The following is a 10,524-nucleotide window of genomic DNA, read 5'->3' as shown; positions in this document are numbered from 1 at the left end:
TCTTTAAAAAAGAAAAATCACCAATCCAAAATCCATGATCCACCGTGGGCAAGAGATTATACCCATGTATAGGTCAAAGTTTGATGGCCATTATTTCTAAGAAAGCTATCATATTCCAAGGTTTCAATCCAGCCTCTAAATACCCCCCTTTTAATCGATAATACTTGGCACATGTCTTGACTCTATCATTCGTGATGATGCATATGAATAAAACCAGAGTTGAACAACCATAACAAACGCTAAAAAACCATAAATTATTATATAGTCCGGTGAACCAGTAAATAGAGCAGAAACTTTCGTGTAAAGGTATGGTCGCCAACTCAGGCTGAAATTACCTCAGGCAGTATAGACACTACACTTGGCCCCTCAGTCTCTCAAGCAATACCTGCAAAACCCAAAACTCTACACATCCTCATTTTCATTGCACACACCTATAAATAAGCAAAAGGATATTAAAAAAAAACCACCAATACAAAATCCATGGTCAGCTCCAGACAACGGGTCATAACCATGTAGTCGGTCAATAAATCTATCCTATTCTAAGTCTTCCATCCAGCCTCTAAATTACCCCTTTAATCTATGGCTAGCCTATCTACATAAATCTGGACATTCAAACTTGATTTCTATACTGCTGAGTATGATAAAGGCGTTTTCCTGAGCTGGAAGCAATACATATTGTGAGGTGCCATAGCCAGTTCAAACTTAATTTCTTCTGCTGAGTATGATAATGGCGTTTTTAATAAGCTGGAACCAGTACGTATTGTGAGGTGCCATAACAGTTACCAAGTTGGATAACGAGAAAATTTTAAAATATGATTAAGGATAGGATATATAAATTAGAAAAATGATTATCAACTCACAAAACTTCCCACACGTCTTGGTTCCATCATTCATCATAATGCATATGAACAAAACCAGAAATCAAATCGGAGATCATCATGCCACGTTAATTTTTATCATATCTATGATGCAAGCAGAAAAACATCATGCTACTGTTGTCCTTAAAAAACAATAAGATGCAATCAGCTTGCACTACAACATATAATAATAGAAGACGATACCCAATGTAGAATAACTCATGTGTCAATGTATAAAGGTCTACTGCCAAACACAGAATACGCATGCTTCAATGTATTAATATTCATCAAAATATCTTACTGCATGCCATATGTGGATGTTAGGAGGAAGAACTGTATATATGTTGATTAATTCTGAGCGCTATGTTATCGTTAAATATTAAGTCCCTCAGTTCACACCAATATCCATTGTTTCTTCTATTAGCACTCTGGAACTGAAGATGTTACAGTCCACATACGAAGAGACCTTAAATTTAGGCTTCCCACTTAAGACAGTTACACACATCAGTTTCCAGCTACCTAACTACATATATTCACCAATAGTCTCCACAAGAACACGATCCATCCCTAAAATGATGGAAACGAATTGCATCCCTTACAATAATTTCTCGCTTTGCAATCTTGGAGATGAACTTAGCTGCAGTGTGGCAGTCAACACATGCACGAAGGTTCTTTGTAATCCGAATAGGGGACCCGGAACCTGTACTGATAAGGGCAAAAGCGATTGCCAACTTCTCACTGTGACTCCAAAGCATGCGTTCCTTCACCTCCTCTGCCACATCATGCAGCACAAGGCCCGTGTTGGGAACATACCCTGCATCCTTCATCTGCACAGCCAGAGACTCCAATGTAGAATAAATTTCATCGGAATGAGGATGTGATCTGTCGTCTGCAATGAATTGATGAACCCTGTTATTTATTTCGACCAAGGTGCATCCAGGTGTCATTTTTAACCTCTTATCTTTCATCTTTGTTCTCACCTTCGCAACATCATCCCAACGGCCAGCTGCAGCATACATATTCGATAACAACACATAATGTCCAGCATTGTCCGGCTCTAAACAAAAAAGTTGTTCAGCTACACGCCCACCTAGCTCAATGTTGCAATGAATTCTACATGCGCCAAGCAAAGCACCCCACACACCAGCATCAGGCTTTAATGGCATTTTTTTTATGAAGTCTTCTGCTTCATCAAGGCGACCCACGCGGCCAAGAAGATCAACCATGCATGCATAATGCTCAACACTTGGCCTGATATCATAATCTCGGATCATGGAATCAAAAATTTGCCAGCCCTCATCCAATAAGCCTGCATAACTGCAAGCAGATAAAACGCATACGAAGGTGACATTATCTGGGCTAAGACCTGCCTTTTGCATTTCTGAGAAAAGCTCAAGTGCCTTCTCACCATCCCCATGTATTCCATAGCCAGCAATAATGGCACTCCATGACACCACATCTCTTTCATGCATTATGTCAAACAGCTTCCGTGCCATGTCTATGCTACCGTATTTTCCATACATGTCTACAAGCGCAGTCCCTACAGAAACATCAGACTCAAATCCACTTTTAATCAAGTAACCATGGATCCACTTGCCCGGTTGCAGAGCTGTCAAATATGCACAAGCCGGGACCAAAGACTTCACAGTGGCCAAGTCAGGTTTCATATTTGTAAAATGCATTTCATAAAAGAGCTTCAAGACCTCATGGGAATTCCCACTCAATGTATAACCTGCAATCATCGCACTCCACGACACCACGTCTCTTGTCGACATTTTGTCAAACACTTGGCGTGCAGTCTTTATCCTCCCGCATTTAGCATACATGTCTATGAGAGCAGTTCCCACAACAACATCCAAATGAAATCCCTGTTGAATGACATAATCATGGATCCACTTGCCTTGTTGCAGATCAGCTAAATTAGCACATGCTGGAAGCACACTCCTTATGGTAACCAGGTCCGGCTTCACATCCTCTGACAACATCTGATTAAAGAGTTTCAAGGCTTCATTGGCAAGACCATTCAGGACATACCCAGCTATCATAGAATTCCATGAAACAACAACTCGTTGAGGCATTTTTTCAAACACTTGGAGTGCATCTTCTAATCTCCCGCACTTGGCATACATACCTATAAGAGAATTCCCCGCGATCACATCAAATTCAAATCCATTTCTAATAACATGGTTATGAATCTCTTTACCATATTGCAGAGCAGACAGAGAGGCGCATGCCTTGAGTGCATAAGGGAATGTGAAATTGTCTGGCTGTTTTCCGACCTGTTGCATTTGGTAATACAGAGAAAGCGCTTCATAGCAGGAGCCGTTCCTGACATACTCTCTGATCATCACATTCCACAAGCAAACCTTCGGCTTCTGTATTTTGTCAAACAGGAGGCGTGCATGCTCAATGTTGACCGTGGCATACAGAGTGGCGAGCTTGGTTTGTAAAAAAATATTTTGTTGAAATCCATTAATTAGCATGTGGGCCTGGACTTGGTTGAGTGTTTGGATATTGGTACATTCTTGAAGGACAGAAGCATAATATGCATCCGTGAATAAGCCAGCACTGCTCAGTAGCAACCCAACTCCATTTGTGAAAAATCTTGGTGGCTGAAGTTGGAAGAGTGCATTCATGCCGAACTGGAACGAGCAAAAGATTCATCTCTTAGAACCCGAAATAGATTGGTGTTGTGAGGTTGAGTAGGCAAATTCTGTGTATTTAGTGTATGTTAGCCAAATCTCGGGGGTTTTGATACAACCCGGTCTTGAAACAATTCAGATGGCTGAAGAAGGGATCGGGGTTGGGATCGCATAAGTATCGCTGATTACCAGTAAACCAGTAAACTTTCACTGCCTTGGCACTAGACCACTCCCACGGCTTTTATTGAATTCCCAAAATATGATGGCTTAAGGGAACATGGGTGGATTTTATTTTGATTTTATTGAATTGGGAATAAGGGTTAATAGTGGAATTTGAAAAATATTTTATTTGAAAAATGACGAGAATATGTTAATGTCGGTTTTTTAATATAGATTGTGCTAGTTTATTACTAGCATTTGCACCACATGTTGCAAAGGAAACGCCGTAAGGCAATGATATAAAAAACAACAACATAGAAGAAAGAAGTCAAAATGTTATGCAAATGACATAAGAAACAATAGCATAGAAGAAAGAAGTCAAATTTTTATGCAATTTTGTTTCTTTACCGGTGTTTATTTTTTATCATCAACAAATGGCTAGATCATCTATTCATATTAGCAAGAACCTTCGCGTTTCAGGGCGTTGCCACAATGCCACAAAGCTCATGCTGTTGATCACCGGGAAGCGAATTGTTATGAGAGATGCAAATTGTTTCCATTGTTTCTCGAATGGACTTTGTTCTTGCACTGATTATTGTAATTCTAATTGCAAATCGTCTCATAAAAAATAGTGTGACTGCAAGCATAAGCAATTACTTGCCTTTTGTGACAAGCATATGTTTGATAGAGAAAAATGGAAAAATGCAAAAGCAGAGGGGATTAGTAAAATATTTGATGTCTAATCTAGGGTGCATACATAGCATCGGTGTAATCTAGGGTGCATACATAGCAAAAACATACCTGGATAGTTAGTGACATTTTCATAAGACAGATTGAATTTCTACCTGATTCATTTCTTCATATCGGCCATAATTTTACAAAAAATGTCGAATAGGGGTTACATTGAGTATAGTATTGCTAGAAATTTGCATAATGCAGTGTTGTTGGGTGGTATCCCAATGGTGACACGTCATGTGATCATATTTCATTGATATAGATGGTATTTCGAGCATAATTATTTAAGGTTACGTGTAGAAGATTTCAAGAGAAGATATGCATGGCAGGTTCTAACTGCCCTAACATAATTCACCCAAAAGATACAAAATTTATCTGACAAATTGAATTATCTTGGACAATGTGATTGTTACATGAGAAGGCATGCATTGGGCTTAAGATTGTAAAATATCTCATAACCTTTTCCAATATACTATACATCAAGGCCAAGGAACACTAATGTAGGGAATGAAACATGCGTAGAAGCTAGGACATTCATAACATAGTAAGAATAGCATTCCCTATGGGGTTCTCTAGGTCAAACCCATTTCTAATTACATAGCCATGCACCTCTTTTCCTTGCTGCGGAGCTTCTAGGCCAGCACACGCACCAAGTACACTGGAAAAGGTAACATGATCCGCCTCTATAGCTGTCCATTGCATCCAGCCATAAAGCCTTAATGCCTCTTGACAATACCCATTTTTAGTATATCCAACAATCATAGTATTCCATGACACCACATCTCGTTCAGGCATTTTGTCAAACACTGTCCATGCATCCGCTACATATCAATATTGACTTGTTCGACTTACTCAGAACTAGTCACTGAAGCTGATCATATAGTGCAAGAACTCCAGCCCTTACTACTCTTAACATAATATTAGCTGTTACTCCTCTGAAGAGGGCATGGATGCCCTCTTGGCGCACAATCTGTTGAAAAGCATGGACGGTGTTGCTATAACTTGTTTCTAGAAAAACAACTTGACATAAAATTTTATGTGAGATCCATCATAGTTGCTAGAAGTAACATCACAAGCTCAGAACATGAGCAAGAATGTAGATTTTATGTCATATTTCTTACTTGTATAATGTCTTCAGCATGTCGTGTATAAGACAAAGAAAGAAAGTCAATGTTGTTGCGAACTCCCCAAGATGCAATAGCCTTCAAAGTACAAACAACAGAAATAAATCAAATTACAAACCTTGTAATAATCAAATCACATGATGCACAATAAAATTTAGCACAAAAATAGACTAGTGCCCTGCAATTTGTAAGGTTACATTTATTTCATGAGATCAAAGCTTGAACTATCTAATATTTGAAGAGCGAGGGTTACCACAATTAGCAAATGCACAAATTAATTTATTTGACACTTTGATTTCATGTTAGTTACAGACTGCATGCTTTCAGTTTATAAGGTTTATCTTAAGGTCCTTGATGGATGCCAATATTGTCTTCTGACATTGCTTGATGAACATTTGACAAAGGATGAGAACAATGGTGTAATTGAGATTCAAAGATTATGAATAAATAAGGAAGACCTTTATATAAGGGAAATTAACTCAATATGTTCATTTTAAAGATATGCTATCACCAATATTAATATTCATTAGGTTAGGGACAAATAGAAAATTAGCATTAGGTTTCTAACATCCAAATGGTCTCACCATTGTTTGAATTAAGCACTGCTAGTGATAGAAAGAGTGAAAATATGTTAAAAATTGGATTCTATAAGCTTCTAGAGGCCATTATGTTGTCAAAGATTGCTCGAGGTGAGAATTAATCAAGTGTCGGATACCCAAAAAATAGCCATTGGATTTAGTAAATTACAAGTAAATCCTGTTCAAGGTGTAAGATCGAATTTACCATAATGAGCATAGACAAACTAACTAGTGGACAGGTAGTCAAACAAACTATGTGCTTCTAAAGGCATTATGTCGTCAAATATTGCAGATGCCCCAAGGTGAAGCATAGATTTAAATTTCCCAAAAAAAAATAACCTGTTACAATTTTACAAAATGTTAAAAGACACAACAGCATGAATACAGGATATGCCAGCTTCCTTTTAAAAGCTTTGCACATGAAATGGAGCTCGAAACCAGATCTGCATAATCTTATATAATGTGACCATGATCTTGCAACTGATGCATGAACTCCCTGAACTCCCTCTCCTGGGTAACAAATCTGGCTAAAGCAAACTTCCCAACACTTTTATAGGCATCTATAACTGCCTTGAACGTGAATTCGTTTGGCCGAAAACCCTTTTGTTTCATTTTGTAAAACATTCTCCTAACACCGTCTACCAACCCTAGCTTCCCATAGCTAATTGTCATACTTGCATAAGTAATTGTATCTGGTTCAAGACCTTTGGCTTGCATGATCATGAACATGTTGTAAGCTTCATTAATCCTCCCAGCACTACCAAGTGCATATATAACAGCATTGTAAGAAGACACATCAAAATCCAACCCAGAAGCTCTCAGTTCATCACAAGCTTCCAAAGCTTCAGCATGCATCCCCACTGCAGAAAAGATTGTCAGCTATTCTATTTCATTTCATCGGTTTACTATTCATCACCAATTTTCCTTCTGTTACTTCACAGATTAGCTCACACGCCTGCGGTAATGCCTCTACTTATGCCAATGGAAGTACTTTTTCGAGCGATTTGAATAGGTTAATGGGTGATCTAATGAAGAACGCACCTCAAACAAGGTTCAACACTTCTTTCTATGGCAAAAGTCCTAACAGAATATATGGCCTCCTCCAGTGTCAAGGTAACATATCTAGCCAAGACTGTTCAATCTATTCACAAGAAGCAAACGATAGTGTTATACAACTTTGTGGAAAAGACGTCGGCGCTCGAGTATGGTTAGAAAGCTGCTTCCTGCGATACGAGAACTTTAGCCTTTTTTCAAAGCTAGACACCAATGGGACTTATCTGGTTATGGTAATTGAAATTAGTACAAGTAATCTATACAATTTCAAGACCACTACTTCAAATCTGCTTTTCAACGTGTCTGATGAGGCCTGCAATTCTGCAAATAAGGGATTCACTCAAGGCTCAGCTACATGTTCTGCCAATGGTACCGTTTACAGTTTAGTTCAATGTTGGAGAGATTTATCCAGAAAGGACTGCAGATCTTGCTTTCAACTACCAACGAATAACCTCCACCGATGTCGTTCTCTGAATGGAGGAGCCCAGGCACTATCGGGAAGCTGCAGGGTTCGATATGAAATATACCCTTCTTTTAACACTAGTACTGCTGGGAATAGTGCTAGTCCACTTTCATTCTCTAACTCCTCCCGGCCAAACCCTTCTGCCCATATGACTCAGGTGACTCAGGCGAATGGAGCTTCACACACCACATCAAGTAATCCCTCATGGCCACATCTAATTTTATGATTTCCTTGCTTTTGGGGATTATAGAAATTGATTGTAACTTCAATGTCTGTAAATAACAATACAATGCATTACATGATTTGCTCTACAGAAAATTCTCTGGGGATTGTGGCAGGCGTCTTAGTAGCGTTAATGGTCTGTTTGTTTGCCCTGAGGAACATACTGAAATCTTTCTTTTCACGGAACCCAGTAACATGTCAGCAGAATGAAGGTAGAATCAGCGGAATTTATCTCAGATTTTAAGAATAATTGACCTTATTCTTGTTTATCTTATTCTGAACTTATCTTGATGGCAGATTTTAAGAATAATTTTCAAAATATTCTAAATCTACCATCTAGAAATAAAATTGAATCTATAACCAGGCATCTCTTTAACACAACCCATTCATATTTATGTTATCTAATGAAATTAGATTCTCATTTGCCTCTTCTTTTTCTATGTAGAAAAACATGTTAATGATCCAGAATTGACACTAATCGAACATGATCAAATTATTTTCACCTTAGAAGCACTCACAGAAGCAACGGATAATTTTCATGAAAACATGAAGATTGGAGAGGGAGGCTTTGGCCCTGTATACAAGTTATTTACCTACCCATATTGTTTGCAAGTTTAACGCTATCACTTTACATCATCTTCCAGATAGAGGAACAGGAACAGGGATTTTTCCATGGTTTGTTGATGGACTGATTCTTCCAGGGAATAACGAGAGACGGAAAAGAAATAGCAGTGAAGAAGTTGTCTGTAAGGTCTGGACAGGGCAAACGAGAGTTTATGAATGAAGTGAAGCTTGTTACCCATGTTCAACACCGAAATCTGGTAAAGCTGCTCGGATGTTGTGCCGAGGATCCCGAAAGGTTGCTTGTTTATGAGTATTTGCGAAACAAGAGTCTTGACACCTTCCCGTTTTGTATGTCATTTTGAATTTTGTTTCCTGTATGAGGGAAAGATGATCAATTTTTCATAAATTAATGAGATTGATTATGTAAAAGGTTTTGAAAATTACTATTCTTTGAATACAAATACAGATCCAGAGAAGAAGAGACATCTTGATTGGCAAAAACGCTATAACATCATAATGGGAATAGCTCGTGGTCTTCCTTATCTTCATGAGGATTCACAGTTGCGAATAATTCATATAGACATTAAAGCAAACAACATTTTGCTTGATGAAAGGCTGAATCCTAAAATAGCAGACTTTGGGCTAGCAAGACTCTTTCCTGAAGACGAGACTCACATCTAAACAAGAGTTGCAGGGACATAGTGAGAATATTTCACTCTACCCTTCTCTTCTCTATGCAATTTATTTGAAATTAATCAATTTGTTAAACAACTTAACATTTATGCAATCATGTGCCAAAATCACCCCCAACTTATTTGAAGAGTTTCTGATTTGAGTATGTAGCGGTTACATGGCGCCAGAGTATGCAATGCAGGGGCAACTATCCCTGAAAGCTGATGTGTATAGCTTTGGAGTGTTAATCCTTGAGATTGTGACGGGAATTAAAAACAGTGATATAAATTTTTCCCCAGAAATGCAAAGCCTATCAGAATGGGTAAGACTTCAATTCATGACTTTTTTTTGGTATGAATAACAGTGGATTGCGATAAATCAGAATAATGATGATTTACCTTGGATGGGATGCAGGCATGGAGATTACAGAAGCAAGGGTGTCTTCTGAATATGATTGATTCCACAGTAATGGAAACATGGCAGCAGGAGGAAGTCGTAAGATGCATTGAGGTTGCTCTTCTATGCACGCAAGCTGATTCAGGCCTCCGTCCAACCATGTCTAATGTTATATTAATGATCTCAAGCTCTCCTGTAACATTACTAAATCCAACACAGCCAGCATTTCTTAAAAATAGTGAGAGTATAGCACAAGGCTGCGCTGGCTACGCGGCCCTCAGGCAGGAAGAAAGACACGAAACGAAGAAGAAAGACACGTTTCGTCACTGCGAAGACATGTTTCGGTTCAGTCACTACGAAGAGTCTCATCGCCAGGAGGCCTGGCCTTTCATGGCCCATTGCCAGATCCTCCCTCTCTGTCTTCTAGCTGGTGGAAAAAATAATATTTTTCTATGAAAAAAACAGATTAAATCAACGGCAGAAAACACCCCAATGTCCAACCATGTCTAATGTTATATTAATGATTTCAAGCTCTCCTGTAACATTACTAAATCCAACACAACCAACATTTCTTAAAAATAGTGAGAGTACAGCACAAGGCTGCGCTGGCTACACGGCCCTCAGGCAGGAAGAAAGACACGTTTCGTCACTGCGAAGACACGTTTCGGTTCAGTCACTGCGAAGAGTCTCATCGCCAGGAGGCCTGGCCTTTCATGGCCCATTGCCAGATCCTCCCTCTCTGTCTTCCAGCTGGTGGAAAAAATAATATTTTTCTATGAAAAAAACAGATTAAATCAATGGCAGAAAACACCCCAATTGTCTAACACACAAAATCAATGGTTCAAGATTGCACACGTCACATTTTAGGGATGTCTTTCTCAGAGGGAATGCCTTACGGCGTAAATATAAGTAATGAAACGCTTAAAGAGAAGATCCTTGAAAAAACTCACCCAGTGGTATCATTAACTTTGACCCATTTTAAACTGGTAGTATGTCCTGGAGGTTTCAATAATTGTAAAATATTCAACAAAACCTTGGAAAATATTCAAACACATTTTG

At 38.7% G+C, this 10,524-nt stretch overlaps 2 pseudogenes; one reads left to right on the top strand and one right to left on the bottom strand.

The window, feature by feature from the left end:
• Window positions 1-1,181: 1,181 nt before the first annotated feature.
• On the bottom strand, window positions 1,182-3,849 carry LOC149149619 (pentatricopeptide repeat-containing protein At3g12770 pseudogene; annotated as a pseudogene).
• A 2,455-nt stretch (window positions 3,850-6,304) lies between these two features.
• LOC149149618 (cysteine-rich receptor-like protein kinase 15) lies at window positions 6,305-9,921 on the top strand (annotated as a pseudogene).
• The last annotated feature ends 603 nt before the right edge of the window (window positions 9,922-10,524 follow it).

The sequence above is a fragment of the Pinus tabuliformis genome, chromosome 9, assembly GCF_031772625.1.
Source record: "Pinus tabuliformis cultivar Carrire ecotype Pingquan chromosome 9, CPIR1, whole genome shotgun sequence".
In the NCBI taxonomy this organism is placed as follows: domain Eukaryota; kingdom Viridiplantae; phylum Streptophyta; class Pinopsida; order Pinales; family Pinaceae; genus Pinus; species Pinus tabuliformis.
Note: the sequence above shows the minus strand (reverse complement) of the source record. Positions and strands in the feature narration are given on the sequence as shown.